Source organism: Centroberyx gerrardi, chromosome 19 (assembly GCF_048128805.1).
Source record: "Centroberyx gerrardi isolate f3 chromosome 19, fCenGer3.hap1.cur.20231027, whole genome shotgun sequence".
Classification (NCBI taxonomy): Eukaryota; Metazoa; Chordata; class Actinopteri; order Beryciformes; family Berycidae; genus Centroberyx; species Centroberyx gerrardi.
This window is the reverse complement of record NC_136015.1, coordinates 10,427,489-10,442,248: the sequence shown is the minus strand read 5'-3', so window position 1 is coordinate 10,442,248 and position 14,760 is coordinate 10,427,489. Positions and strand designations below refer to the sequence as shown.

The 14,760-nt window shown below is 43.1% G+C and overlaps 2 pseudogenes; both read right to left on the bottom strand.

Annotated features, from left to right (window-relative positions):
* Window positions 1–3,010: 3,010 nt before the first annotated feature.
* Window positions 3,011–11,735, bottom strand: LOC144542927 (nuclear RNA export factor 1-like; annotated as a pseudogene).
* A 21-nt stretch (window positions 11,736–11,756) lies between these two features.
* LOC139927232 (AN1-type zinc finger protein 1-like) lies at window positions 11,757–14,270 on the bottom strand (annotated as a pseudogene).
* Between the last annotated feature and the right edge of the window lie 490 nt (window positions 14,271–14,760).

The following is a 14,760-nucleotide window of genomic DNA, read 5'->3' as shown; positions in this document are numbered from 1 at the left end:
TGATGGCACGCTCTCCACCACTGAGTTCCAGAGAGAAGCGTTAGAAAATGGCCACACCAACACCGAGGTCCTGAAGAACATGGGCTTCGCTGCCAAGGCCATCAAGGGCGTCCACCAGAACATGTAAGAGACGTGCAATATAGGATTGATTGTATTTTTGTGAAACCTGCATTCTCTTACTATACCTTAAATCAGTGGTTCTCAACCTTTTTGGCTTGTGACCCCTTAAAATGAAGCGATGGCTTCTTGCAACCCCCTGTCAAAGACAGTCCAACCAGAGAATGATTTTCCCATTTCAGGTTGTTTCATTTGATATCACAGAAGGCCTGAAAACTTTCCAGTATTTCACAAGACAAAAGCAAAAATTAGACAAAAAACAAAAAATAGACATGATGATGAATTTGTATGATAGAAACATGTTTTTTTTTTTATCCCATGAATCATCTCACGAACCCCCAAACTTATCTTGTGATCCCCTGGGGGGTCCTGACCCACCCGTTGAGTGCCACTGCGTTAAATAACTTAAATAGTCTAGACTTAGAGTATAGCACTAGCTGTGGCAGTACCCCTTTCACTCAAATGCTGGTTCTGTTCATGTTTATTTAATTGCACTGAAGACATTTTTGTTCACCTTGCAGATTGATTGACTTATTATACAATGACTATAACAGTATGTGACAGCTGTGAATTTAAAAGACATTTTTGAGTTACAGCGGTAGATGAAAGCTGCAAAGATGTTATTTTCCATTAGCGAATCTTTCCCTTCAGGAATCTATTAATGTTTATGCATAATTGATATAATAAAAGAAAAAAATTAAAAGAAATAAAAATTAAGAACTCCTTGAAGTGAGTGAAAAGCTGAGACTGAGTTTATTGTAAAGTTGGACCTAAAATCTTACCTTTTATCTCTCTCTCACTTATGTGTGCCATTTGCCGCTAATCTATTGACTGCTTTACTACTATTCTACAAAATGCATCTTAAAGATATAATGCTGTTTATGTGTTTTCTTAGGATGAACTGTTGGCAGAGCTGGCAGAGCTGGAGAACAGCATGAAGAGCATGGGCAGACTGCCGAGCGTGCCCACCTCCAAACACACTTCAACACACCCCAGTCACCGCTCATGTAAGTACAACACTGCAAGGACATGATGCATTTCAGGGACGAAAACGTTTTCTTTCACCAGACACTTTCACAGTTTTATCAGAAAAATGTGACTTTCAGATATGAACCTTGCAAAGCAGCTGCAAGCAGGCAACTTACCTGTCACTGTCAAAATTAGCAGTATTTGGCTGGTGGCTGGTTTTCATTTCCAACCTTAATAAGTGTACCCAAACATTTCGATAACATCTAATGTTAATGGTCCCTCCTCTTTTTACAGCATCCAAGAAAAAGGTTGAAGATGATGACGACATGCATATGCTGGCAGCATGGGCAACTTGATGCAGGGTAACACACACATGATATGAAGATTTTTTTATTTTTTTTTAGCTTTTTCTTTTTTTGATAGGGAAAATGAAGTGCCTTACATTATTTTGTAAATGACCTTTTCTTCATGAACTTATACTGCCACTTGCCTGGTCTTATTTATCAAAAATATTTGAAATTTTTAAGTGAAGGATTCATCAAGATGCAATAGATCTATGTTTAAATGCTTCTCTATTCTCCCAATTGTCATTCTCATCTAACCTCCAAAGAATATAGGAGGTTAGATGTTTAATATTACCCCCTAACCGGAATGTGACACGTTTCACTTGCCAGTTTCACTTTTGAATGTACTACCTTTCAGGGTTGGTATGCAGAGACAGCAAATGTTAGAATACGCTGGCACAAGTTCAGGCTCACCTCACACTGCCTTTGACATTGGGTTATACTGATGTAACATTAGCCTGAGGTTACCTGACTGCTAACTTCCCAACTTGCAGAAAGCTACATCAACACAGTCTGCTAAGCGTGGTTAACTTGCTTTGTGGTGGATGGACAAAACCCTTGATTTATTTGATAAGCTGAAAGTTGAGAAAGGTAGAATACTAAACACTAGTGATGTATTGGTAAATAAAAAGGTAAAGTATGACCTCCAGTCGTGATCATTATATAGCAAACAACAACAATGTAAAAGATCTAATTGTATTTTCAGAAAATAATTAACCTTAGGCTATTTTTTGTTTTTCCTCTAAAGACTTGCATCAGTTTGAAGATTATTTTTTATTTTTTTACATAGTTGAAAGTAGAGATAGAGACAGGAAAGAGATGAGGGGAAGACATGTAAAGGTCCTGGGCCAGATTTGAACCCAGGACATTGCGTTTACATGATACACGACCACTAAGCCACTAGGATTCTCCAGTTAAGCTAGTTTCACCCTCCACTGCATCCCTGCTTAACACTGAACGCTTTATCAATCCAATGACTACAGCAGACGATGTTCCTGACCCAGAAGAGGAGGAGAAGAAGGCAGCAGCTGCAACCCGGGTGGCCGACCGTCTGTCCGAACTTCGTCTGGTGCTGCTGGGCCGGAGGTGGCCAGGAAAGACCCTGACGGGCAACACCATCCCGGGCTGAGAGGAGTTTCGCCTGGAGAGAGCCGCCGAGTTCTGCGTGAAGAGGCAGGCGGAGGTGGAGGTGACTGTGGTGGACACTTTGTTAGCCTATTATTTCTTACAAAAATGATAATGAGCGAACCTTTGTGACGCCACAAAGGAAAATCGGCTCGTTTAGACGCTCGGTTTTCTAATATGGATTGTGTGGATTTAGTTGGCTACCGTGCGTTTTGATACTTTCACCATGTTTAGATAGACCATCCAACTCCTTTATAATCAAAGAGGCACGATATGGTTACCTTTAAAGGGCTATTTGTAGGGGCAACGATAATGCTTCATAAGCTTTGTTTTTTTTTTTTTTTTTTTGGTCTACATCAGCTTTAGCAAAGAAAGAAAAAGGATCAAACAAAAAATCCATATAAATAAAATTACAGTTCACTGAAACTATTTCACAGAAGGTATCATTTATTTATTCATTTTGTGAATGCAACGTCAGGGATCTGGCTCTTCAACTGGGTGAACATTTGTGCAGCTCTGTTGAAATCCCACTCATTGTCCTGTAGACACTTTTGGGACCACTCCAGGTTCATGCCAGACTTCAGGGAGAAGGCTGAGAGCATCTCCTGCTGCGGTGCGGTGAGGGTGGGCACCAGGCTGGAAGACGGGGGCGGGAGCCGCAAAGGCTCTGCCGGTCTCCTCTGTTGTGGCCATCCGGATGGAAAGCTGATCGTTCACTATGCGAAAACCAGAATCCCCGGCAGGCACCGTGATGAAGACTCGAGAGAAGGCCTTAGTGGAGTCCCCTGATTTACCGTCCAGTTCTTTGAAAATCCCGCCCGCTGTGAATGACAGTAGTGTATAATTATATATATTTATAATTTACGTTTTTAATACAGGTATATCTTTTGTTAATTAACATAAATATAATTGGGCACATATGTCTAGAAGGACCTGTCTGGTATTTCCATAGCGTAACATGTATTCTTGTGTTACAGTGGGGTCAGGTTATTATTGTTGGTTGCGCTCTGCGCATTACCACGAGAGGCAGACCGCCTGCCGGTTTCAACGGAGGATGTTGTTTTGGGTTGCGTTGCTGTGTGGTGGTGTTTCATGAAGTTGGAATTAAGTGAATACTTATAAAGCTGAAGGTTTCCTTTCTTACTCCCCTTGAGTTAACACGGCCAGTGAGTTCTCAAGGCATGTTTGACGGCATGGATGTGCAAAATAAATGCCTGTAACCGAAAGGACGCCTTGTGTTTGTGATTTTAACCGGAGGGGAGCTACAGTGAGAACTCAGCCTGCTCGACACGAGGTGAAGAGATGATAATCTGCGCCTGCCGTCGACGGAGCTGCAAGCAAGTTTCTCAGAGTTTCACCGAACTCTAGCATCGAACAGATAAGACTGTGCATACACCGTTAACCTAAGCAAGTGGCAAGCGGAGTTCGTGAGCATTGCGTGGTTAAGCCAACAAGAAGTAACACATTTAAAACAAGTTAAATGTTAAGGAGTGGAGTAGCCTCGTCAACTGCTTTAAAGGGACTCTATAAGTGCTATGAATGAAGTGTTCTGGTGTTATGTACATGTTTCTAAGTTCAAGTCATTGCTGATTCCACCAGAGTTATTTACTACTAAGCATTTTTTAAGTGTAAATGACATTTAAAGGGACTAACACAGTATAACCACTGTTGGTATAATTTGCTAAGTGTTGAAGAGAAGTGTTCTCTAATTCATTGCGAGTGAAAATAAGTTCATTTGTATTGTGAAAAAGGTTTTATGACACATTTTAAGTCATTCTAAATCATAGTTAAAACTAAAAGCTAATAAAGCTAAGTTAATTGCATTTAGTATTATCATTGCAATTTAAACCATAGGCTAATTAGTAACATTTAAGCTAAGCTAGTTAATTAAACTAATTTTAGTTACATTTAAGTTTCAAGCAACTAAACAAGGAAACATTTTAAGGTCAATTCAAACAATACTGAAAAATGGCTGAGTATGAAGCCAATAAATGGGACTTAGACAGTAACGGTGACACTGTAGAGTTACAACAGCAGTCTAAAAATCTTGATAATGAACCTTTAGACACAAACCCTCCTAAAGACGCTGAAGTAAGTGTAGAGACCCAAGCTGCTGCAGAAGAAGGACAACGAAGAAGTCAGAGAACCCGGAAGCTAACCGAAAAGGGTCAAGACTTCCAAGAGGGCAAAGTTAAAAGGCTTCAGCATCGCTTCACAATTACTTACAACAAATGGAAAGCTCTTGCTAAGGAGGCTAAGAAAGCGCTCGACGGATCTCTCGCCAGTGAGATCCTACAAGACCTCATGACCAAGATCCGCTGTGCTTCAACAGATGTAAAACAAGTTTATGAAGACTTACGCCAATACATTACCCCTGATGGAGACACCCGCCGCCGAATAGACACTTGTGATGCCGTCTCAAGACAGATCTTGGAATACGCATGGAATCATCTTGAAGAGAAAGACAAAGGTCAAGATTCTCATAAAGAACAAGCATACTGGATTGAGACTGGCTCAGTGTTCTCATCTGCAGCATCCCAGAGGTCCAGTTCAAGCTCTCAAAGTCCAAGGTCCGCAAGCAGCTCAAGCATAAGATCAAGACGTTCAAGCCTGTCCTCTGCAAAGAAACAAGAAGCTGCAGCGGAGCTAGCCGCAACTCAAGCCACTTTGAAGGTCTTACAAGAAATGGAACGTGAGAAACAAGAGCTTGAAAACCTTGAAGCTGAGAACAGACAGAGGCTTGCGCTACAAGAAGCGGAAGATGCTGCAAGACGAAACACATTAGAAGAGAAGTGCAGGCAGATAGAGCGCTTAGAGACAGTTAAGAAGATGAATGCTGCAAAAGCACGACTGCAAGTCTATGAACAAGAAGTGGGCTCAGACAAAGAGATATCAGAGTTGCTCCAAGACTTCAAGCCTAGGCATGAGAAACCTGCACCTAACTCGAGAAGTCTTCCAGTGCATCACGTGGCACCACCACAGTATGCCACACATGTACGACCTGCTATGATGACACAAACTGCCACAAGGGGGCAACCTGCTACTAACGCTCATCAGGAGGATAGCACTACAGCACTTGCCAAAGCAATAGCAGAGTCCATCAATGCAAGCCGTCTCCCAGTACCAGAGCCTTCTGTTTTCAATGGAGACCCACTAAGGTACAAAGATTGGAAAATGTATTTTCAAACATTGATAGGCAGGAAGAACATTCCAGTAAATGAGAAAGTCTACTACCTTCGCAAGTATGTCAGTGGACCTGCAAAGAAAGCCATTGAGAGTTATTTCCTGTTAGGCACAGATGCAGCCTACCATTCAGCATGTGACATCCTGGAAGAAAGGTATGGAAGCTCCTTCGTGATTGCTAAAGCCTTCAGGGATAAGCTCACCTCATGGCCAAAGATAGGACCAAAAGACAGCGTTGAACTAAGAGAGTTCTCAGACTTCCTTCGAGGCTGTCAAGCAGTAATGTCTCAGATTAAGAGTCTTGAAGTCCTCAACGACTGTGGTGAAAACCAAAGAATGCTCACCAAGCTTCCTGATTGGTTAACAGCCAGATGGAACAGAAAGGTCATTGAGATTGAAGAAACAACCAAGGCATTCCCTAGCTTCAGTCAGTTTGTTGAGTTTGTCACAAGGGAAGCCAGGATAGCTTGTAATCCGGTAACCTCTCTTCACGCTCTGAAGTCAAATGATGGTGAAAGGGTGAACACACCAAGGACTCGAAGCGTCGGTGCAAAGGTGCTGGCAAGCAGCTCTGAAGAAAAGCCAGATGCTAAAGGTTGTGTCTTTTGTGAGAAGTCAAGCCATGGCATTCACACATGTCGAAAGTTCATGGACAAGTCGATCGCAGAACGAGTCAGGTTTGTGCAAACGGAAAAATTGTGCTTTGGATGTTTGAAATCAGGACACCAATCAAAGAACTGTGAAAGGAGGAGTGTCTGCGACACATGTAAAAGGAAGCACCCAACATGTTTACATGAAGATCGTGCCAAGGAGGACGGAAAGAAAGAACAATGGGATGATGAACGAAAGGAGAGTGGGAAACACTCAAAGGAGAAAGAAAGGTCAAAGGAAAGGACGGAGTCTAAACAGACCAATGAAACGTCAAATGAAGCAATATCTAACAGAGTGGTGCAAGATATGAATAACACCTACATGTCCACAGTTCCAGTATGGTTGTCCGCAACAAGTAACCCAGAGAATGAAGTTCTCATATATGCACTTCTGGACAACCAAAGTGACACCACCTTCATCTTGCAAGAAAAGGCAGAAACTCTGGACACACAGAAGGAGCCTGTGCAATTAAAACTCTCCACGTTGTCATCCAGAAGTACAGTCATTCCAAGTCAGAAGTTAACTGGGTTGCAGGTCAGAGGCTTTTATTCATCCAAGAAAATCTCTCTCCCAGTAACCTATTCAAGAGAGTTTATTCCTGCCAATCTAAGTCATATTCCTACACCCAAGACAGCAAGAGCATGGTCTCACCTAGAGCACCTTGCCGAAGAGATTGCTCCTTTAATCGAATGTGACATTGGTCTGCTCATAGGTTACAATTGTTCTCAAGCCCTGCTACCCAGAGAAATTGTGTCAGGCAAAGACAATGAGCCATTTGCTCAAAAAACAGACCTTGGCTGGAGTATAGTCGGCTGTGTCAATCCCTGTGTCGACTATGGAGATGCAATTGGAAGCAGCCACAGGATCGTTGTGAGACAAGTGACACCTGATCTTCAGTCGCCTGCTAATCTAACAAGTGAAGTTCGATTCATATGCCGAACACAAGTCAAGGAATTAGTCACTCCACCAGATGTGATAAAGGTGCTTGAATCAGACTTCAACGAAAGAACCGTAGAGGATGCTCACTTCTCTGGAGATGAAGAGGATCTGCGCTTCATATCAATAATGGAGGAAGGACTCAAAATCAAGGCAAACGGTCACTGCGAAATGCCTTTGCCATTTAAGGAAGACAGGCCGAGTCTACCAGACAATAGGAGATGTGCGAATCACCGTCTCAAGTGTTTGAGAAGGAGACTTGAGAAAGACAAGCAATACCATAAGGATTACATAGCCTTCATGAGTGAAACGATAACTCGCGGAGATGCTGAGAAGGTACCAGAAGAAGAAATCGACAAGAGCCCTGCCTGGTACATCCCTCACCACGGGGTGTATCACCCACATAAACCAAGAAAGATACGGGTCGTGTTTGATTGCTCGGCGAAATTTCAAGGCGTGTCATTGAATGACCATCTGCTTACCGGGCCAGAATTGACAAATACCTTGATAGGTGTTCTCTGTCGGTTTCGCAAGGGTCTAGTAGCAATAATGTGCGATATTGAACGCATGTTCCATCAATTTCACGTAAGAGCAGAAGATCAAAACTATTTGAGGTTTCTATGGTGGGACGATGGGGACTTTCAATCCCAACCATCAGTCTATCGAATGAAAGTGCACTTGTTCGGGGCAGCCTCATCACCTGGCTGTGCAAACTACGGCCTCAAACAGATTGCTGCTCAAGGAGAAGGTCGTTTCAATGAAGCATCCATCCGCTTCATCGAAAGAAACTTTTACGTGGATGATGGCCTGACAAGTGTGTCAACAGAAGATGAAGCGATACAGTTAGTCAGCGAAGCAAGGCAGCTCTGCAGCGCTGGCAAGCTACGACTCCACAAGTTCATTTCCAATCGCCAGGAGGTACTTGCATCAATTCCCAAAGAAGAGCGTGCTGAAACAGTAAGAAATCAAGACTTGGCCCTAGGTGAGCCGCAGATGGAGAGAGCCCTAGGTGTTAAATGGTGTGTCGCTTCAGACCAGTTCCGATTCAGAGTAGTTGTGAATGAACGCCCGCTCTCTAGAAGAGGAGTCTTGTCGACAGTAGCCTCCATCTACGACCCACTCGGCTTTGTAGCACCTTTCATTCTAGTCGGGAAGCAAATACTTCAGCAAATGTGCCGAGACAAGATCGGATGGGATGAACCACTATCTGATGATCTACGGCCACAATGGGAGTCCTGGCTCTTGGACCTACAGAACCTAGCTGATGTCAAGATTCAGCGATGCTACCTTCCAGCAAGTTTCAAAGAAGTCCAAAGATACGAACTCCATCACTTCTCAGATGCAAGTGTCACAGGGTATGGAGTATGTACTTACCTGAGAGCAATCAGTGCATCAAGACAAACCCACTGTTCTTTAGTCATGGGCAAGGCCAGAGTGGCCCCCATGAAAGTCACCACAGTACCAAGACTTGAGCTGTCAGCAGCTGTTGTTGCTGTCCGTACAGGTGACCTGCTCAGAAAGGAGTTGGAAATAGAAGATGCTCAGGAATTCTTCTGGACGGACTCAAAAGTTGTCCTTGGACATGTCAACAACGATGCCAGACGATTTCACGTATTTGTGGCAAACCGCATTCAGCGTATCAAGGAAAGTACCAATCCGAGTCAATGGAGACACGTGACCTCTGAAGAAAATCCCGCCGACCACGCGTCAAGGGGCCTCAAAGCAAAAGAGCTCATTGCTTCCAACTGGTTTACTGGTCCAGACTTTCTCTGGCATGACAAGCTTCCCAGCGGAGATATTAAGGTGGGAGATATTGCAGTTGAAGACCCAGAAGTTCGTAAGGCCTTCGTACACAAGACCTTGACAACAGAAGATTCATTGCTCGATCGCTTCCTAAAGTTCTCTAGTTGGACGAGGTTAGTCAAAGCCATCGCCAGACTCATGCGACGTGTTAAAGAGCTTAAGGGTCTGGCATCAAGAACCAATGAAGCCACAAGTCTCGAAGAGAGAAAGGATGCAGAACTTACTATCATAGGCATTGTCCAAAGGACAACCTTCTCTGAGGAAATCCAAAGTCTTCAACACAAGAGGGAGATAACAATCAAGGATAAGGCCAGCAGACTGCACAGATTGAATCCTTTCATGGACAAGCAAGGTATCCTCAGGGTGGGAGGTCGACTAGAGCATGCTGCTTTGCATCCGCACATCAAGCATCCAGCAGTCTTGCCAAAGACTAGCCACATATCAAAGTTACTGATCAAGCACTATCATCAAAGGGTGCAACACCAAGGGCGTGGCATAACAATGAATGAGCTACGATCAAACGGCATCTGGATACTTGGATGTAGTCATGCTGTGTCGTCCTACATCTACAAGTGCGTCAAGTGTAGAAAGTTCAGAAGGTGTACGGAAGAACAAAGAATGGCAGACTTACCCTGTGAACGCATGGAAACAACTCCTCCCTTTACTTATTGTGGGATGGACTGTTTTGGCCCATTCTATGTCAAAGAGGGAAGAAGGGAGCTGAAGCGCTATGGTCTGCTATTTACCTGTCTGTGCTCTCGTGCTGTGCACATAGAACTGCTTGACGACATGACGACTGATGCCTTTATTAATGCTCTTCGTGCCTTCATTGCCCTACGTGGAAACGTTCGACAACTTCGATCTGACCAGGGCACTAACTTTGTTGGTGCAAGACGTGAGTTCCTGGAAGCTGTAAAGGAGATGGACCAAGCATGCCTAAAGCAACTAGGCTGTGAGTTCGTCATGAACCCTCCATCCGCAAGCCATATGGGTGGAGCCTGGGAAAGGCAAATCAGGACAATAAGAAGTGTGTTGACATCCATTCTGGATCAGTCATCCCAAAGACTTGATGGTTCATCTTTGTGAACTTACCTCTATGAAGTCATGGCAATCATAAACAGCAGACCTCTAACAGTACACTTACTCAATGATCCAGCTGGGCCACAGCCTCTTACGCCCAATCACATCCTGACGATGAAGTCTTCAATAGTCTTGCCACCACCTGGAGAGTTTGTGAAGGAAGACCTGTATCTTCGCAAAAGATGGGGTGCAATAGGGTGCAATATTTAGCCAACGAATTCTGGTCTAGATGGAAGAAGGAGTACCTGTTAAACCTGCAACAGAGACAAAAATGGCACAAGACACACAGAAACGCAAAGATCAACGATATAGTGATTGTACAAGACGACACTGCACCACGAAATGAATGGAAGCTGGCTAAGGTCACTGAAGTGTACCCTAGTGAAGATGGATGTGTGAGAAAGCTAAAATTGCTGATCAGTGACTCAGCACTAGATGACCAAGGAAAGCGACTCACCAAGCCAGTCTACCTAGAGAGGCCTATCCACAAGACGGTTACCCTGCTTGAAGCTGAGTAATGCAGACTTGCTGTCTCTCTGCCTTTCCTTGCCCCAGGTCTCGGAAAAGATTCTTATTTGAATCCTACACTTAAGTACATTAGAGAAATCACCAGTGATTTGGTGGGAGTGTAGCTGCCATCAGAGTCAGTTATGCGGTTTGAGTTAATTTAATAGATTGAGTTAAATATAAGAATAATTTACGTTTTTAATACAGGTATATCTTTTGTTAATTAACATAAATATAATTGGGCACATATGTCTAGAAGGACCTGTCTGGTATTTCCATAGCGGAACATGTATTCTTGTGTTACAGTGGGGTCAGGTTATTATTGTTGGTTGCGCTCTGCGCATTACCACGAGAGGCAGACCGCCTGCCGGTTTCGACGGAGGATATTGTTTTGGGTTGTGTTGCTGTGTGGTGGTGTTTCATGAAGTTGGAATTAAGTGAATACTTATAAAGCTGAAGGTTTCCTTTCTTACTCCCCTTGAGTTAACGCGGCCAATGAGTTCTCAAGGCATGTTTGACGGCATGGATGTGCAAAATAAATGCCTGTAACCGAAAGGACGCCTTGTGTTCGTGATTTTAACCGGAGGGGAGCTACACACAGCTCCACCAGCTCCAGGCCTTTCACCTTGTCCAGCTCCCGGTCCGACCTCAGCTTATTGTGGGACAGGTTCAGGGTCTTCAGTTTGGGTGCCTTGGTGACCAATTCAGCCAGTTTGTCCAATTTGTGAATACGGTTGTTGCTCAGGTTCAAGCACACCAGCTCTGGAATGTTTTCCTCAATGATCTTGATCACAGCCTCCATGCTTGTCTTCCTATTCAGGATCAATGTTCTGGGACGCCAGGTCCAAGTCTGTTTGGATGTTGTTCAAGTCAAGTGCTTGCTGGGAGCCGTCGAAGCGCTTTGCCATGCATTGCTTCAGGTGCTGCAAGTGTTCAGGCTTCAGGCCAGAGAGGAGGAAGGATGGAGGAGATCCAACAGAAATAGAAATGGCACACCATATGTCTATAGCAAACACCCATGCAGTGGTTGCTCTAGGTTAGTCAGGTCTGTGGGATATAGTCAGAAACATCCTCCAGGCCTGTGCTGGCATTGTCCAGGTACTCCAGGATCACATTACCCCCGCTGAACAGGGGAGTTTCTGGGTGAGCCAGCAGTGAGAGCAGGGTGTTGTCTATCCACAGAGCCTCACCTGTCTGAGGATGGCAAGGCAGCATGGAGAGGACAGAGGCATGTTGTTAAGACATATTTAGGAGACATGAAACAGTGTTTTTCCAGTCTCATTTAAATTCCAAGAGTTTAGTATTTATATTTGGAAAGAAACTAAGTAATAAACCCAGTAAGTTTAGTAAAATATGGGATCCTTTTCTGCAATTTCCTGGGAAATGATCAGTCACTTAGAGGTATAAATTTTGAAAGGAAATTATGTGTAATTCATGGGAGATGTACAGTAAGAGAATATTTGGACCTATAACCATTTCATTATTGGATAAGTATAAGAGGCCAAACAAGAAATATTGACTGATTGATACTTTGTTATTTATATAATGAACTTTGAAATAGTTAATAAAAAAAACAACTGTGATTATCTTTGACTCTACTGATGCTATCTCACTGTTACCTTAGCTGTCAGTACATTGTTGTTGTTGAGGCTAGCTAGAGAAGCAGCGTAATCCACCACTCTGCCCACACTCCATTTGGAACAGAAGAACAAGGGTTGACTGGAGTCTTTAGACTCCTTGGGTAGATACACCTGAAAATAGGTCCTCTCTGTCTGGAAAGCCAAATGGGACAGAAAATACAGTTGCACAAAAAATATAATCACAGAATAATACATATTGGTGCATTGCATGTACTGTGTAAGATGCAATAATAATGACGATACAATAAGTTATGACATTCCAGCTGAAATCCATGCTGGATAGGATTGTACCTGTGGCAGTCCCTTGTCTCCTGCTGCATGCAGTTTCAATTTCATTAATGCTGCCTTGGCTGCAGTTGCACTGTTCTTTGCTCCTCTACGTCCTTTAACTGGGAGTCCTGCCTTTGACTCTAAGTAATCACAAGAGGGTAATAAAATCATAATCCAAATGTAAGTGGTGATATAAACCAGAGTATTTTTGTTGAATGCTGTTCCCATGTGGACAAAAGAGGAATGGTAGGATACATTTAGACTTGAGCCACCTTGTCAAGCTACCAATTACAAGTTAACAAGTAAGTAAACAAAGTTGGAACTGACCCACAATCTTTTGCACCAGCTCTTTAGTGGCTGCCATTCGAGGCTTTATTTACATGTTCCTTTGATAAAATAGTAATATACACCCCCTCCCTTTGAGTCATTCTATATGAAAGTCCACATGAGAATGGGGAGCACAGTCAAGGTCAACACACATTATGTTGCTATACACAAAGGTTAATCAAGGAGAGAGAAAACGGGAAACCTACGCCAAGCAGAAATGTTTTTCACACTGTGGGCATATGACTGGTAACAATTCTTGTCCCTTGCAGTCTTGAAATGAGCATGGATGGAGGTCTGGACCTCCCACTGGCACCTGAAAAAAAAGTAAAAGGAAATAAAGTATAAAAACAGCGCAGCCTGCATATAATTAACAGCATGGAGGACAAATGTAGTTGTTCTGATCATATAAAAGGAGGGCATGAAGCACATTTTATTGTGCTCAACAACCAGACCTACCTCTGGACATGAATGGGATTCTGTGCTTCTGGGCTCAAGGCTGTAAGAGACAAGATGTATGTGTATGTATGTTTCACATTTAAAGTACATTTACTAGTAGCCTATTTAAAGAGACGTGAAATCGCTAGGCACCGGGTGATGCACAAATCTTACCAGAAAACACCACTGCAGAAATCACAAACAAATGGAAGGAAATCTAATAGAGGAATGGGAAGAATAGGTTCAACCAATGGCTCTGGGTTCAACCAGGTCAGTGTATAAGAAACAGGATTCAACAACCAACTGCAAAAAACTGAAAAACAGACACTTACCCTAACATTGTCCTACCCTGTCAACACTATGGGATCAAGTATAGCCTATTGGATTTAATTCTAGGTTGTAGTTAGTTAGCTAGTTATTAGCCTGCCTACTGCTATACAATGGTGCTGATTCATATGGATCTGATCTGATCTGATGTAGGTCCACAACATCAACGACAGATGAATTACAATTTAGGCACGGACCCTTATCATGTAAGAAAAGAGGGGATGGGGAGAATGACGAGTGACAACATACAGCAAGGTCAGTGCATTTGTAAAGCTCCTTCACTTAGTCTGTTGTGACCCCTGGTGGTTGTAGCTATAAAGAGGTAATGTATTGTCTGTCTACTCTGCACAGCAATATGAGATGTTACAATTCAATGCAGCCCACAAACCAAGAGTTTACAGTATACTTTCTCTTTATTGCATTCTATACTTGCGACATTAATGAGGCCACACAAACTTTATTTTTCAAAATTGCTAAGTCTCAGTCCAATAACGTAAACTTAAACATCAGTTAGGATACATCGATTGACAGTTATACTATTGTAAGACATACACATGTTATATCATGTTAGCCTGGTAGCCTATAACAGGTGATGAAAAATCTATTTTTGAAGGACCTCATTTGCATCATGTTGCTTAGTAACAAGGTGGTTGTTGCCGTAGAGTAGTTCCCGGATGGGTACAACTGTAGCAGTTTAGCGCAACCTGCAGCACCACTTTTCCTTGTAGTAACTCGCTGAAGTTCGGGGTAGTCACAGGGAAAACAAAAACCTCACCAACAATACAGTAGCTTAGCAGAAAGTACAATGGTTTGGCAAAGTATTGATTGCAAACTCTGTGGGCAACATTGCTCCTGACGGGGGAAATACACTTTTAAATAAAATATTCTGGGCACTCAGCAATGAACGAAATGTCTCAATGGAAGACCGCACTGTCAGCATCATACAACGAACGACTCAAGGTAACTCGCATAACGTTAGCAACAACGAAGACAGAACGTAACTCTCATAGCAACAGTTCCGAGTTTTCCAGTTTGTTTTCTCTGCG